The sequence below is a fragment of the Scyliorhinus canicula genome, chromosome 18 (assembly GCF_902713615.1).
Source record: "Scyliorhinus canicula chromosome 18, sScyCan1.1, whole genome shotgun sequence".
Lineage (NCBI taxonomy): Eukaryota > Metazoa > Chordata > Chondrichthyes > Carcharhiniformes > Scyliorhinidae > Scyliorhinus > Scyliorhinus canicula.
In genome coordinates, this window is record NC_052163.1 from 105370261 (window position 1) to 105387906 (window position 17646).

The following is a 17646-nucleotide window of genomic DNA, read 5'->3' on the forward strand; positions in this document are numbered from 1 at the left end:
CTTCTATAATATTTTAAGCCGCATAACTGATTTGTACTTAGATAATGCAAATGGCTGGGTGCAAAATGGAGGAAACTCCCAGGGCACTGTCAATTCTGAGGAAGTTTCCTGTTTATTCTTTTGAGGAGTAACAGGCTGAGATACTAAGAACTGATAGAATGCGGGTTTCCTCAGCCATCTTATATACCTTGTGAAGAGAAAATCATCCCCACACTGCGTGGGAAAATTTATCTCTTAGTCATAGGATAAAAGTACAGAAGAATGTCACTTACCCCATTATACCTGGACTCGTTTGGGATGAACGTACTATTCAGCTAGACCCTTTCCCTGCTCTTTCCAATATGCCTTTGCATTTGCTTTTTCATATGTTCATCCATGGCCTTTAAAATTTACTATGGTTTCTGCTTCAACCAATAATTCTGAATGGAATATAATTTCTTAACATTCTATCCTCTGACCTTTGTATGACAGCTAATCACCGCCCAGAGCAAATCATTTTTTTTTTCTTGTATTCTTGAAGGGGATGTGAGCACCACCAGCATTTCCTGTCCATCCCTAACTGTCCTTGAACCGAGTGGCTTGCTAGGCCATTTTCAATGCCAGTTAAGAGTCAACCACATGGCTGTGGGTCTGGAATCGCTTGTAGGCTAGACCGGGTAAGGATGTCAGATTTCCTTCCCTAAAGGACATTAGTGAACCAGATGCTTCTTTTTAAACAAAGATCAATCATTCTTTCGTGGTAACGATTACTAAAAGTAGCTTTATATTCCATGGCCTGGACTCCTCCCCCACCCCTGGTGCCGGCAATGCAGACTGCGATCTGGCGGAGAATCCGGCGCCTGGATGAAATCGAGGTTCGCGCCAAGCACTGAACTGACCGCTATGCTCCGGGCCCCCCGCTGGTGGCGTGTTCTGGTCCATGCACCAGCGGGAGGACACAAATGGGTTCTCATGATGCAATTGTATCCACTTAGCTGGCCGAGCACCAGAGTCCCTGGTCCCTTGCGATTCTCTGGACCTCCGAGCTGGGAATCACATGGGTGGGGATCACTACAGGTTTTACCAAACATGAACCTTTTGTGGTGGACCTCTCGGTGGGCCAAAGGGGTAACTCCTTTAGGAGTTGCCCCCAAAGTCCACCCAAGGACCACCCCCTTGCCCCGCACAGAAAATAGACCCCTGTCCGGAAGCTAGAGAGCGTCCAAACAGGGGCACTGCAAAAATTGTAACAAAGAGCTGGTTTAGCTCAGTGGGCTAGCTGTGCCAGCTGGGATGAAGTGGGCTCTGCCAGGGCTGGGGAATGGGAAGATGAGGAAACCGGCCTTGAGCCCGGGGGTGAGCACTAACTCATTCACTCAATCTTTCCCCACCCCCACCCACATTCCCCTCACTCTCACATGCGCACAAGCACACGTAAGCACTCACTCACTCACTCACTCACTCTCTCACACTCACACGTATGCACTCACTCAGTCTCTCTTTCACACACACACACTCTCACTCTTTCTCCCACTCCCACACATGGGCGGCACGACAGCACAGTGGTTAGCACTGTTGCCTCACAGCGCCAGGGACCCAGGTTCAATTCCAGCCTTGGGTGATTGTCTGGATGGAGTTTGCACATTCTCCCCATGCCTGCATGGGGTTCCTCCGGGTGCTCTGGTTTCCTTGCAAAGTCCAAAGCGATTGGCCATGCTAAATTGCCACTTAGTTTCCAGGGATGTACGGGTTAGGTGGGATTATTGGGTTGCAAGGATAGGGCAGGTGCCTGGTTGGGGTGCTCTTTCAGAGGGTCAGTGCAGACTCGATGGGCTGTATGGCCTCCTTCTGCACTGTAGGGATTCTGTGATTCACTGAATCTCTCACATACACCAGCCTGCCTCTTCCCTACACCCCTCCCGTACGACCTTGGGCTCTGCAGTGTCTCACTCCCAGGCCTTGATGCCAGCCACACCCACCCCCGGACCATCAACAGCCTCATTCTTCCTGGGCTAAAGCAGCCTCATCTGCCCTGGGGCCCCTGGCGTTTCGTTCTCAGCAACACCTACAACTCCCTCCCCTTGAAAGAAAAACTCTTTCTCCCCAGCAAACTCATTGCCGCAATCATTCGCTGCTGATTCAATGACAGACTGTTTCTCCCCCACATTTGCTGCCGGTAGGCTCATGAGTGAGAGGAATAGCCAGTGATTGGATGAACAGCTTCTTACAGAATCTTCCACTCCACTTACCTGTTTTGACAAGCATCTTGTAATCTGGATTGCGGGGCCACGTCGAATGGTCTCAGGGGCCACAATTTGGTCGGGCAAGCCTGATTTATATGATGGAAGTTTGGCCTAAGCCTTGGTGAATGTTCCTTAACTAAACTATGTTCAGTGGCTGAATGTATGCAACCTGAATGTTTCAATCCTAGTTTCAATTAAGTGTAAAGAGAAGCATTTCTGACCATTAATTGGGAAATATTTGTTCATTTCATACAGAAGCACCCACTCCGTCCAAATCCTTCTGAACTTTCTCTTATTCACTAGCATCAGGAAGGTCATCTTACACGTTGTCCAGATAGGAAAACATCATCAGAGACTATTAGATGCACATTTGGCCTTGTGCATGAAAAATAAATGAAAGGGGCAATTCTCAACGTTGTGATGTAGTGTCAGTTATAGATCCTGATTCATTTCATCCCACCACATGTGGATGTGAAAACCACGCTGGATGAAATATGCGCCACCACAGATAGCCTTGAAGCGAAACATCTCGAGGCCCTGTTCATCGTGGCCAGGGACATCAATCAGGCCAAGCTCAAGAGCGTACTCCCAAGTTACCACCAACACGTCATCTGTTCCACCAGAGCCCCAAACATCCTGGACCACTGCTACACAAATATCAAACATGCCTACCGCTCTATCGCCCACCCATACTTTGGCAAATCTGACCACAAGGCTGTGCTCATGTTCCCGGCTTATAAGCAAAAACTGAAGTGGGAGAATCCGTCAAAGAAAGTTGTGCAATGTTGGTCTGAGGAATCGGATGATTTCTTACGGGACTGCTTAGAGACAGTGGACTGGTAAGTATTTAAAACTCTGTGACCAGCCTGAACAAGTACACCACTACAGTAACTGAGTTCATTAGTAAGTGTGTAGAAGACTGTGTGCCAAAGAAGCAAATCCGCGTGTTTCCCAACCGGAAACCCTGGATGAACAGGGATATCCACTGCTTGCTGAAGTCTAGGTCTGAGGCGTTCAAGTCAGGCGACCCTGACCTATACAAGAAAGCCTGATATGACCTAAGGATATCCATCAAGATGCCAAAAGACAGAACCAGACCAAGCCCGAGTCCCAGGCTAGCCACACGAACTCCCACCGACTATGGCAAGGTCTGCAAGATGAAGGCATGTAAAATAGCTGGCTCCAACGCACCTCTCCCTGATGAGGTGAACGCATTTTATGCACGCTTTGAACAAGAGGTCAGCGAGAGCTCGCCCTCTACCCCAGAAGCCTCGGATGAACTTCTATCTGAGGTCACCATTGCAGATGTCAGAGCAGCCTTCTCGATGGTCAACCCATGGAAAGCCACTGGGCCGGATGGGGTACCGAGACGAGCACTCAGGTCTTGCGTGGATCAGCTGGAGGGAGTATTCGCAGACATCTTCAACTCTCTTTACAATAATCTGAGGTCACTTTCTGCTTCAAGAAGATGACCATCATCCCTGTACCAAAGAAAAGCCAAGCAGCGTGCCTTAATGACTATCGTCCAGTGGCTCTGACATCCATCATTATGAAGTGCTTCGAAAGGTTAGTCATGGCACGAATCAACTCCAGCCTCCCGGATTGCCTTGATCCACTACAGTTCGTCTGCCGCTGCAACAGGTCCACAGCAGATGCCATCTCCCTGGCCCTGAACTCTACCCTGGAACACCTAGATAACAAAGACACCTATGCCAGACTCCTATTTATTGACTACAGCTCAGCCTTCAACACCATTATTCCTACGAAACTCATCTCTAAACTCCATGGCCTGGTCCTCGGCTCCTCCGTCTGTGACTGGATCCTGAACTTCCTAACCCACAGGCCACAATCGGTGAGGATAGGCAACAACACCATAGTTAGGAAAGCCCACCAATGATTCTAGTTTCTCAGAAGACTAAGGAAATTTGTCAGCTATGACTCTCACCAACATTTACAGATGCGCCATAGAAAGCATTCTTTCTGGTTGTGAAGTAGGACATTTGTTAAGGCTATATTGGATTCGTATTAATATTTACATCATCAAAGCATTCTTCATTTATTGGACTGATTGTCACCATTTATGATGTAAAGGGATGGGCATTTGTTTGAATCCCATTTTTGCACAGCTGAGAAACCTTTTTCGAACGAAATGGAAAATCTATAATCTGCCTAGCAACAGCACGAAGCTGCATCTTAAAACGGCACCATGGCCAGAAGATCGGGATATCTGCGAGTCAAGACCCTGACAGTGGGGCAGATATATATATATTTTGATTAAAACTAAGACTTATAAAATGAAATGTTATAAAATGAAATGTTGTAAAACCAAAATGACCCAGGCAGGCAAAAGAAACCTAAGGATTAAATATATTGATTAGATTAGTTTTACACACAGACACAAATCCTATCAAACAGGAGGCTGACACAATAGATTCCCAGGTTAACCCAGGAACCACACTCAACACCTAATCAAGGTACAGCATAGAGATAATGGAACCCCATTGTAAATCAAGGGAACACCTATTAAAACCAAGCAGATAACGAGACATTGACGTCAGAGTCAGGAAGCCCGGGAAATCATGTATCTGTACTATTTATCTGTACTATTCAAATGTATTCAAATGGCAAAAGCCCGGCAAAACCTTGCAAATGCGTCTACTCTCTATAAATATTGAACCTCGTCTGCATATCGGGGAGATCACCGTGGTCAAGCCATTGTTAGGAGCTGGCTGCGTGGGTCTCCCTGAAGGACTTCAGAACTTGTACAATACAGTAAACACGCTTTGAACCTTGCCTTGAGACTCGACCTCTTGAATGCACTGGCACAAGGGATTTTTCCCTACAACAGTTGTAACACAGCTCTGCCCAAGCCTGCAGCAAACTATAAAAGGTCGTCAATGAAGCCCAATCCATCACACAAACCAGCCTCCCATCCATTGACTCTGTCTACAATTCCCGCTGCCTCGGAAAGGCAGCCAGCATAATTAAGGACCCCACACACCCCAGACATACAAAAGTGTGAGGTCACGTACCAACCAACTCAAGAACAGCTTCTTCCCTGCTGCCACCAGACTTTTGAATAGACCTACCTCGTATTAAGTTGATCTTTTCTCTACACCCTAACTATGACTGTAACATTATATTCTGCAGTCTCTCCTTCCTTCCCTATGTACGGTATGCATTGCCTGTGTAGCATGCTTTTCACTGTGTATTAGTACATGTGACAATAATAAATCAAATCAAATTTCATATTGGTTTCTATGAGTATAATTTAGCAGACGTTTGTAATGCTGACTCTTTCCTTTTATTCTTAACAAGTTTGGCACAATTAAGACAAGTCTTTCATCCACCATCTCTACTCCTTTATATCGTTAAGGACAAGAAAGGGGTTCTCATCTTCACCCTATTATGTTACCCTGTTGAACTGGAAGTCTATTTATTTCTATTTTAACAATTAAAAACAGGTATATTTGATTTGAGTTAGCTTACCACCTACTCCAACAGTTAATTATATTTTCACCATCTCAACCAATTATATATCCAACTACCATTTCCAGATGTTCATTAGAACATAGAACATAGAACGATACAGCGCAGTACAGGCCCTTCGGCCCTCGATGTTGCACCGACATGGAGAAAAAAAAACTAAAGGCCATCTAACCTACACTATGCCCTTATCATCCATATGCTTATCCAATAAATTTTTAAATGCCCTCAATGTTGGCGAGTTCACTACAGTTGCAGGTAGGGCATTCCACGGCCTCACCATTCTTTGCGTAAAAAACCCACCTCTGACCTCTGTCCTATATCTATTACCCCTCAATTTAAGGCTATGTCCCCTCGTGCTAGCCACCTCCATCCGCGGGAGAAGGCTCTCGCTGTCCACCCTATCTAACCCTCTGATCATTTTGTATGCCTCTATTAAGTCACCTCTTAACCTTCTTCTCTCTAACGAAAACAACCTCAAGTCCATCAGCCTTTCCTCATAAGATTTTCCCTCCATACCAGGCAACATCCTGGTAAATCTCCTCTGCACCCGTTCCAAAGCTTCCACGTCCTTCCTATAATGAGGCGACCAGAACTGTACGCAATACTCCAAATGCGGCCGTACCAGAGTTTGGTACAGCTGCATCATGACCTCATGGCTCCGGAACTCAATCCCTCTACCAATAAAGGCCAACACACCATAGGCCTTCTTCACAACCCTATCAACCTGGGTGGCAGGTTGACCCTTTTAAACCATCCCATCAGCTCACATTCCATTCCATCAGTTATTTCTAGTCTGATCTCTAAACCAGAGAAATATTCCCCGCATAATCTCAGTAGGCAATTGCTAATTTCCCAGCTCATTCATTCGCACACTTCTATTTATCTGGAATTGAAAGGTTACCACCTTATCTTTAGAACTGTGGCTGAGTCTAGATCAATGGTGAATGTTTTCTCTAAGCCTATAAGCCCACTTATCAATGTGGGCAGATGCTTGCTGACATGCAACACAAAACTGCATGTAATTTAGCACTCAATCAATAACCAGTAATAAGGGCTGTTTTGAAAACTGGACATATAGCAAATGTACACTTTGGATAAATGGGTAATCGGTTTAAGGAACATCTGGGGGCAGGATTGAAGGACCTAGCTGATCTAGGATCACTAGCTGAATACACTGAATGGCCACAGTATGACTTATTCCACGGTAGGTACTCATCTACAGTGCTTACACCACACAATATCACCCAAATATAAATGCTAAAGTATTTATGAGCACAATACTGACATTTTAAGCCTTATCTTTTTGGAAACACAGGGCGCGGTTGAACGGCCTCGTTTCGCCTGACTCAGTGACGCGATGAGGCTATTATCTCATGAGATTTGCAACATTCGGAATGCTCACGAGGTCTAATGAGATCTGGGAGAGATCCAGATTTACATATTTAAGTGAGCCATTCGGCTCATTTAAATATGTCGGTGCTCGATTCTCCCGAGGCCAGGGAACTAACTCCCGTGCTGTGAGACCTCGCAGTGGCACTGTTTAACACAGGAACGTGGACCAGACATGACGGTACCTGGGGTGGTCTCCCAGGCCATTGGAGACTCCTGGTTGGTCAGCAGCAGGACAGGGTGGCACACTGGCTCTCCCTCTGGCACCCTGGCACCGCCACCCTGGCATTGCCAATGTGCCCAGGTGGCACTTCCAAACCGGAAGAGGCACTACCAGGGTGCCTGTGTGGCAGTGCCAGGGTCCCAGGTGCCAGGGTGGCACTGCCAAGGGCCGGGCCTGAGAGAGTTTAGAAGAATGAGAAGTAAGCTTATTGAGACTTACGAGATTCTCAAGGAGCTTGACAAGGTAGATGCTGAGAGGTTGTTTCCCCTTATGGGAGAGCCTAAGACCAGAGGGCATGATCTCATAGTAAGGGCTCGCCTATTTAAGTCAGAGATGAGGAGCAATTTCTTCTCTCAGAGGGTAGTGAATTTGTGAAATTCTTTACCTCAGAGAGCTGTCGAGGTTGGACCATTAAGTATGTGCAAGGCTGAGATAGACAGATTTTTAATCAGTATGGGAATGGCGGTAAAGCGGCAAAGTGGGGTTGAGGATTATCAGAACAGTCATGATCTCATTGAATGGAGGAACGAATGTTCCTGTGTCTTATGGTCCTACAGTACAGAATTCAAATAGTGCAGGAGAAAAAAATGCTGTCAAAATTGTGTCTTGCACTCATCAGGACAGATACTAGCAAACCGAATTTCAAAGGAAACAACAATTTATACTGCATGAGGAAAGAATGCTGATTGGTTGGAAAGTCAAAGCTGATTGGTCAAGGCACTGCCATAGTGAATGTACCAGGGCTGTATTGTCCCCCATTCTTATATCGTCATGCGAGTGCCCTTTTAAAAATATTTTGTTTTGTAGCTTGTAGCACGGCTTCAGTGATGTCATTTGTGGGTGGGCTGAGGCTGTCAGGTGAGAGGGGGGCTTAGTTTTTTGGTTTCATTTTCGGTTTGTTTGTTTGGACTGCAGAAGAAGAAGCAGTGTTGGAAAGCACTGTGTTAAGATGCAGGAAGTTTCCCTGTTTTCTCTGTTTTATTTTAAAGCTGTTCCAGTGAACTGAAAGCACATTGGGTGTGGCAAACTACCTTGGTAACCTTGAAGCTGGAGTTGCTTTCCTGAAGGAGTTTTGAATCTGCTGGTTGGAAACTGGATCAGAATCTCAGGGAAAGGGCCAGCCCCATTCAAGTGAGATTACAGTGTGCTGAGCCATGCCCTTGAAAGGGGTTTTGGTTTTATTGGATTTTGTTTTGAATTGGAACAGCTAAGACGATTCATTAAGAGTTATATACATAGATTACTGTAGCTGTTGTGTTTTTGCATGTTTGTAATTGATAACCAGTTCTTGCTAAGTGTTTTATATATGTTAACGACATTCATATAATAAACTTTGTTTTGATAAAAGCACCTAGGAAGTCTGATGAATCACACCTAAAGTGAAGGCTCTTGAGCTCATCCCAGCCAAATTCAACATAAAATTTATAGGTTAGGTGAGCTTCATAATACACTTCATAATGGAGTTTCTAAGACCTGGCCCAAAACAATTATATTTATTAGCAGGGACCTATCCTCTGCATGCAAGAGACACCTGTCCAAATGCTGGGTCTTTTTTTGAACTGAAGAGAAGAATCAGGGATTATAGTTCCCTGGAGCCTTCTCCAAGGCAACAGCATGACCAAGCAGCACCATTTTCACTAGCAGTATAAATTGATGCTTTCTTTGAAATTTAGCATTTTTGCATTTGTCCTGAGGAGTGGAAGACAAAAAGTTTTGACAGCCAGTCTCTTTTCAGAATATAATTAGATTACACCTCAAAAACATTGGGCAACAAAAGCCCCCCCACAGCAATAGCACGGATATAAAAAGTTAACAGCATAAACAAAAATGTGTTGTTTTGATTTTATTTCTGACATTGCACTCATAACAGAGAAGCTCAACATTGAAATCAACAAACAAAATCACCGACAGGTACCAAGGACCAGTATGAATGTAGTCATTATAAGGTTAATGTAGGCCCATGATCCAATTTTGTTATAGGCTCTCATGGGAAATGCCACCTTCTGAGGAATTGATGTTTTGACAAATTTGGATCCAAGTATCAGAGCTTGCATACATCGTGGAGTGATGCCAGTCAGTGTCTATAGTACCTGTCCGCTCTGACCTTTGCCAATTCTTCCTTTTTCACCCACCCTATGCCCCACACTTAAAATCAAGAATGCAGAGAGGCATTATCAAACAAAACATTTGGTAATGACATGTGCCTAAAACATTTCTGAGAAAATTTTGATTGCACTGAAAAATCTTCCAAATGTAGATTGTCAACAATAAGTTCCAAGAATGGAGTAGTAATTAGCGGAACACCTATGAGGACAAGAGATTCAATCGTTGCATGAATTGGAGCCTGTGAAGTGTGTAGTTCTTAATTGCAGCCAAAGTTATGAAGATCAGCAACTGAGAAAAGAAAAGAAATCAAATTAGGACACCACGGTGTTGGATAAAATTCTTACTTTTCTCTACTAAAGGCCGAACGCTATAGGGAAGAATAAAATGTAAGATGTTAAACAGAAAATGTTTTCATTTATGTCAGTTTCTTTCCACAACTGATCCTGTGCGACTCTCTCCGCCAGAATGTTTTTCTTAAACCATTCTCAGATGTGTTCTTCCATCGATGTGCTGATGGGAGCAACACAAGCCGGGCGTGAGAAGTGAGACAATTCATTTTAAACATTGTTGAGGGAGAGAGAAAGAAAACACCTAGTAACTTAGTACGTTAACTTTGTTTTTTTTAAAATTGGCAAAATAAAGTGAAAGGCCAAAATGCACATCGTAGGATATCACAAAGATCAAAGTAGTATGAAAGGGAAGACACGATAAATCAGGTAGTGAGTGTTATGAGAGGCTACAGAATGCAGAATGCCATTCGGCCCAATGTGCTCTCAGGAAGTACTAGCCACTTATGAAAACTCAGAGAGTCAGGCGATGGACAATAGAAAACTAGAGCCTAGTGTTAGCTCACTTTGTGTTTTTATTTACAAATTTTCAGCCTGCTCCTCTATGTATATGTGTTTATATAAGATATAAAGTACATATGTGCATGCGCCCCCGATTAATACCCACCATTTTAATATAATTAACACTAAATTGATGTACAATTGATATTACTGTCCCTTTCTTTCCAAATTGCATTGCAATTTTTTTTCTTTTCATGTATAAACCCTTTGAAAGTCCCTGTTCAATCTGATTCCACCATCCTTTCAGGCCCTGCATTCCAGATCATCATAACACAATGCGTGAAAACAAAGTCCCTCTGCTTCTTTTATCAGTTATTTTAAGGCTAACTTGTGATTGACTTCACCTTTTCTGTTATAGTTATGTTTCAATAGGCCAAAGACTGCAGGGGGGAGAAGGGAAATAACAAGGTTCAAGGTCCTCAAAGAAAGAGGGAGTGGGAGTAAATTGCACATTTGAGTTTTAATGTCAATTCAGTGCGGAGGTAGAGACATAGATGAGCATAAATATTGGCATTAAAAAAGGATGAGAGAGGAGCATTCAGGGAAATCCTGGTCCTCGCAGTTGTGATAACATTTAGAAGCAGAACACAATACATGCTGATTCTATACTTTATACTCACCAAATCCTTTACCTAGGCACAGGTATATCTCCCCACCTGGATGGATAGCGTGGAGATAGTGTAGAATCACAGCATCTGCTTTCTCTCATCTGAACAGCAAAGACTATCAAACAAAAAGTTTTATGTCTAGTTAGTTCATATTTACTCAGCTGAACATTCAACGTGCCCCTTCTTCACATTCCCACTCTTGTTGAAGACAGTAATGTTACAGGCAGGAGGAGGGGGTCTATTCACACAACACTATTTTTTCTTCTCACTTCCTGCTTGTAAACAGAAAGGTGATTTAAATTGTTTCTTTGTAATGAGCAGTTATTTTTCATGTGATCCAATTTCTACGAATTACCCAACAGGAAACTCGAGGTAGGATGAACTCATAGGGTTAGTTTAATACACGCATTCAAAGCGCAAAAGGGTTTGCAACTTCCTCTCCGCATTCATACAGCAAAGAGAAGGATTAAAAAAAGATAATCTTATTGCACAGAGACCACAGAGAAAATAAATGTTGGTACATGTGAGTTCCAGAGTCTAGAATCAAAGTCCAATGAGCTACTCCTTCAAGGAGGTTGTTGGGCAGAAAATCAATGTTTTACATTCACTTTTCTGGCGGTATTGAATTCACAGGGTGAGTTACGCACACAGAAAGGAATCAGTTTTGTAAGTGATTGTACAGCACTTCCAACAGAAGTTGGGTAGATGGATGCAGGTGTCTAATTTGGGCAGAAGTCCTTCTGCCAGTCAGATGTTAAAGCAGAAGGCTGATCTATTCAGCTCAGCAAGACATTATTAACTTGCTCCACAAGCCAGAAGCTTAGGTCACATGATCTTATCTTGCTACATGATCTTCAACAAAGGATGTTTACCAACTGTCTGGAACTTAACTGGGTCTCCAGGGCTGCAAACGTCCCTGCCATTATGGGTGAAGAAGAAAGTTTGAGAGGTCTTTGTCTTAGTAGACTTTCTGTCTCCACTGACTAGACGGGTTATCAACTACAAAAGGCCCTAGTATAGTTCCCCTTGAAGTTGGGCTGTGAAGTCCTCAAGTGACCGTTAGTAGCTCCTCAGAAATAGCGAGGTGTGAGATTCTTAAACTCCAAAGTGGCTCCTTTCATTCTGGGGTCACAAACAAAAACTCACAGACATAGGTTCAACCATCTTAATGGTCGATGTTCAGCCAAAGGTCCAATTTAAAATTAAGAATTAGACATGAGAATATAGTTTTATAAAAAAATATAGTGAAAGAATTTGTTCCAACACAGTGAACTATCAAAAATATTTATTTATTTTACTACATAACCTGTTCAGACAGGATTACGCAGTATAATGGATATAACTAGGAGTTCTATGTAAATGTATCATTCAATCCTTCAAAAGTTTACATAGGTACAAGGGAATACTTTTCTGAAAACTACAAAATTCTGGGACTCCTTTCTTATAAGTTTATTTCTTTCTGTCATGACATGTATGACTTAAAAATGATATAAGGCACAATTCAACGGAAACGTTCAAAGTCCGGTTTTGGATGCATTTGGTGGGTGTTTCACAAACGGCTGCATTGGCGAGATTGCAGCCCATATTCAATGGCACTTAGTGAGAAAAATTAGCCCCCATGAGATTCTCAACATTACTGGCTGCCTCCCCGTCTTATTCGCCTGACTCACACCTTAGCAGCTCGCCGCTAACAAGGGGAAGCCGCTTGGAAATGCCCCTCCACCACTCATTCCCAATCAACACACAAGCATGTCAGGCCACAGACCTGCTCCTCCAACCTGGCCAGGCTTCTTGACGCTGTGGATGAGAGACAGGGTATCCTCTTCCTTTGAGGATGTCGGGGAACACCTCCAATGTAGGAAGAAGACAAACAACCTCCAAAGAGCTGCAAGGGTAAGTTACTACCTCTCTGGTGGCATCAGGTCTACCTGCCACCCCTCAAATTCCCAAACCCTCTCCACCCCTCCCCAAATCACTGGCTGACACCTCACACCCTCTCGTTCTTGTTCCTCAGAACTGCCTGGCACTCATCAGCACAACCCCTTCATGTCCAGGTGCAGTGTCCACACATGCCACCTGTTAAAGACCTCTCTGACCCATCAAGTGTGCAACTCACAATGACCTCCCTTTGTCCCCGCAGGATAACACAGTGCATAATAAATAGGAAATGGCCAAGACAGTAGGCAGAGTCCCAAAGATTCGAGGCCTCCCCCCGCCATGAGGAAAGGACGCTGGAAATTGCAGGCCTGCCCAAGGTGAAAGCAGTCACCGATAGTGATGTTGATCTGCGCCAGAGAGATGAGAATCCGGTGCCCCTTCACCCAGGTGACTTCTCTCAAATGAATTGTTCATGTCAGTCAAAATGGTCCTTCCCTCTCAGATCTCCATCTGATGAGGCCGGGCTCTCTGGAGTCATACTCCCCCTGCCACCCAAGAGACCAATTCGGAGGATTGCTCTGAGGAGACCACCGTCGGGGCATCACAGTTTTCACCCGCACATTCCATCAATGCAGAGACACACACCTCGGTGGGCGACATTAGTGGAGCACCATCTGGTGAGCACCACACAGCTTCAGATGCACATCAGGTGGAGGCAGGAACATCCGTGGGAGACAGCAGATGGCGGTCAGCTGGATCCCATCTGGATCCCAGCCAGATGCCGAGCCTCTGGACAAGATTCTCCCAGAGCTGATGCGGTGATAGGACACATCCGTGACATGCATGAGCGGTGTCAGTGACACTCCAGTGACTAGAAGGCCTTTTGGGGGAGTCCCAAAGGCTGCAATCACAGGCGATGTTGCCAACAATGCATGGCACCAAGGCCAACACTGCTAAAATGGCGACTGCAGTGGAAAAGCTGGAGCATGACGTCTGTGTCTTGAATGGTGGTGTCCAAGGCATGGCTCAGTCTGAGATGACCATGGTTGAGGGCATCAACATCATGTCACAGACGCAAGTGGATATTGCTGAGGCACTGAAGAGCATGGTCCAGTCACTGAGCCCAGCCCTGTGGCTGCTACACTGCTGTACAATTTTTCTTATTAATAAATTGTGTTTCTTATGAAGTCTGCAAAAGTACATCATTATAACCCAAAGTTTTAGCCTTTAATATATTTTACCAATATCACAGAATCACAGAATCGTTATGCTGCAGAAGGAGGCCATTTGCCTGTCGTGTCTGCACCGGCTCTTCAAACAAGCATCATGCCTTTTCCCTGTACACCTGCACATTGTTTTTATTCAAGCAATCATCTAAAACTCTCTTAAATGCCTCGATTGAACCTGCCTCCACCGCACTTCCAGGCAGTGCATTCCAGGCTCGAACCACTCGTTGTGTGAAGACGTTTTTTTCTTGCATATCATTTGCTTCTTTTGCAAATCACTTTTAATCTGTGCCCTCTCATTCTTGATCCTTTTATAAGCAATTCTCCATATCTACTCTGTCCAGCCTGTTGACACTTCCAAAAGTATTATCGTTTCCACTCTTTAGTTGACCCATCACAACCTCTTTAGTAATATTCGGCCATTTTACCTCTAAATAGACTTAAGCTCGACATTATGCCAACGTAACCTGGAATTACAATCAGTATCTCCCAAGCAGCAGTCTAACACGCAAAATTATAAGAGCATGTTTGCTCAGATATCTATTTGGTGACCAGTACTGCACTGTTTTCATCTCACACTTTAACTCCCTCTCTCTGTTGCTATGTACAAGGTGATAAAAGTGAAACAGTTCTGTCTAAATAGGGCCTGGTTCCTGTGCTGTATTGTTCTTTGTTCTTTTAGGAAGTGCTGAGGGTTTTGGCCAAGGGTGGTATCATAATAGGTACAGGCTGGGCAGCACGGTGGCACAGTGGATTAGCCCTGCTGCCTCATGGCGCTGAGGTCCCAAGTTCGATCCCGACTCTGGGTCATGGTTCGTGTGGCGTTTGCACATTCTCCCCGTGTTTGCGTGGGTTTCGCCCCCACAACCCAAAAGATGTGCAGAGTAGGTGAATTGGCCACACTAAATTGCCCCTCAATTGAAAAGGGCAGCACGGTAGCATTGTTCATAGCACAATTGCTTCACAGCTCCAAGGTCCCAGGTTCGATTCCGGCTTGGATCATTGTCTGTGCGGAGTCTGCACATCCTCCCTGTGTGTGCGTGGGTTTCCTCCGGGTGCTCCGGTTTCCTCCCACAGTCCAAAGATGTGCAGGTTAGGTGGATTGGCCATGATAAATTGCCCTTAGTGTCCCTTAGTGTTGGGTGGGATTACTGGGTTATGGGGATAGGGTGGAGGTGTTGACCTCGGGTAGGGTGCTCTTTCCAAGAGCTGGTGCAGACTTGATGGGCCGAATGGCCTCCTTCTGCACTGAAAATTCTGTAAAAAAAATGAATTGGGTACTCTAAATTTTTTTTAAAAAATGACAGGTACAGGCTTGGAGGGCCAAAGGGCCTGTTCCTATGCTGTATTGTTCTTTGTTCCTTGTAAATTGCATCACAAAATTGTCTTCTTTCTTTCTGGCATAGTGCACGTCAGTTAAAACACTGATATAGCCACAGAAATGGTCTGTTGTGTTTTGATACAGCTGCCCAGTGTCAGACAAGATTTTAGTTGATTCACAATGTACCCATTTGCGCAAAGTTGAATTTGGGCATAGTGTGGTGTTATTTTACATTTGAATCTGCAGTCAGGTGATCAGATCGACATCTTCGATAGGTGTACTGGGCATAATTTGTTCCTTGACTAAAAGTACCAAAAGCAGATTAACTGTTTTTTTTATCTCATTGCTGTATACAAACTGCACATGATTTCATTTGCAAATTACCTGCCGTGTTTTCCACCATAACAAAATTGACTAAATGAAAAAATTTATTGCTTTGCTTCATCATGAAAGATGTTAAATAAATCCAGTTTCTTTCTTATTAAGCCTCCAATGGTTATGCTTCCATGAATTGTAGCAATTTATAGACCTATTAGACAAATTCATACATGCTGGTGGAGAAATGCAATTAAATAGAATAGATTACGTATACAAGATATCCAATCACATAAGCAAGATATCATGTAGATATGGCATATTATCTATAACAAAATACCATTGTATCTTGGATGCAATAGAGGACAGTGAGGAGGAAGGTAATTAAAAAGATCTCTTATTTGAGGATCAAACTGATTGCTCAGTGGATGACATTATGGCTGGGATTCTCCAGAAACCCCTGCTGGATGCAGGATTCATGATGACTCGCAGAATTCTGCATCAGGCCAAAATCGGAATTTGCGCCGGGCGACAGACCCGTCATGAGACTTCATGCCCACCTCGCCAGCCGTTGCGAGTTTCCTGATGTCCCCATCGAGCTTCTCGCCCCCAACCCGGCGGAGCCATGCAAATAGCTCATTAGAGCTAATTAATATTTCATTGCCGGGCAGGATGCCTGACTCACTAACCAGCTGGGACGCTCCAGCCACCCCCCCCCCCCCCCCCCCCCCCCCCCCCCACCAAGCCAAGCATCCCTTTGACATGAATTGATGCAAGTATTGAGGAACATGGACATGGCAGCTTGCAGTTCATGGGGTGACACAATAGTAAGTACTCTCCAACAATTGCCACCAGGGTGCTGGGGTTTGGAGGGGTCCTTCATGGCGGATGATGATAAGGGGACCTGCATTATCCCCAGTGGCTCGGGTTAGAGGTCCTTCCTGGAAACAGCTCATTTGGCTGCTCTCCCCACCTGCACCTTTAAACCCTTTAAACAGTCAGTCAGTATATAAAAAAATAAAGTTTTCTCATATAAAGTGAAAGTGTTCTCATCAGTATTCCTAAAATGTCTGTCAGCTTGCCAAGTTTAAAGACCTGTGAGATGAAGGTTAAAGTAATCCCTTTAAAGTGGTGGAAAACTTTGACGGGGTTGTCACACATTCAATTTCATTGCCCTTTAAAGTATAGAAGTCTGTGTGTACACCGAGAAGGCTGAAAGCTTTGATCTGTATTGTTTACATTCAATATCATGCCCCATCTCCTTCTAAAAACTTTATGATTGACAGGTCAAAGCAGTTTCAAAGGGGAGATTCAGATTGTTTATTTATATAGCTCTGGAAGGATCTATTAACTTAGGTTTGCAGATGTTTTCCTAATTGAAGTTTATTTTATGAATCTGCCTCTTTATTCTCAAGTGTTTCTTAGAATGTGCAGTTGGGGGGCTGCTCCCTTATAGCCATACCCAAAGACTTTAATACTTCAAATAGACTGTATGAAAACCACTTCAAAGGTGTCCACCATTTTAAAGGGATTACTTTTACCTTCATCTCACAAACCTTTAAAATTGGCATACTGGGCTTCCGGTGTGCACCATGGAGTAAGTGGTCACACAAAAGGCAGCTCCTGCCCAAGGTTACAGAAAAGAGCTCTTTTTTAAGCAATACGGGGTGTAATTTTGATTAAAAGGCATAGATGAATGTTGGAGGAGTACTTTCCCCCAGGAATGGTATGTTTCTTGGTTACCAGACCCACAGAAACAGTGAAAGATTTGGCTGAAGCTGCAGCAGAGACAAAAGCCTCTTCCAGCATGCAGGCGGGGGAAGGGCGAGTTTAAAGGCCTCAAGCTGACTTGAGGGCCTTTATGAAAGCTGAATTCGAGCAGCAGAGGGAACAACTGTGAAAAGATCTCACCAAGGCCATTGAAGAAGCGGTGACGGCTGACTTCCGGTGATGGTGGGTGGGAGGCAGCCACACGTTGGAGGGCTCCCGTTCGGGAACAGCATTGTCGGGGATTGATGCCC

The 17646-nt window shown here is 44.4% G+C and overlaps 1 long non-coding RNA gene across 2 annotated transcripts in view; it reads right to left on the reverse strand.

The window, feature by feature from the left end:
• Window positions 1–9151: 9151 nt before the first annotated feature.
• The window catches only part of LOC119953029, a 51444-nt gene continuing 42949 nt past the window's right edge, over window positions 9152–17646 (reverse strand). For both annotated transcript variants that reach the window (XR_005457940.1, XR_005457941.1), the window contains exons 3-4: window positions 10898–11000; window positions 9152–9717 (exon numbers count right to left, since the gene is read on the reverse strand). This is a non-coding gene — a long non-coding RNA (uncharacterized LOC119953029). The remainder of the gene's footprint in view (window positions 9718–10897; window positions 11001–17646) is intronic.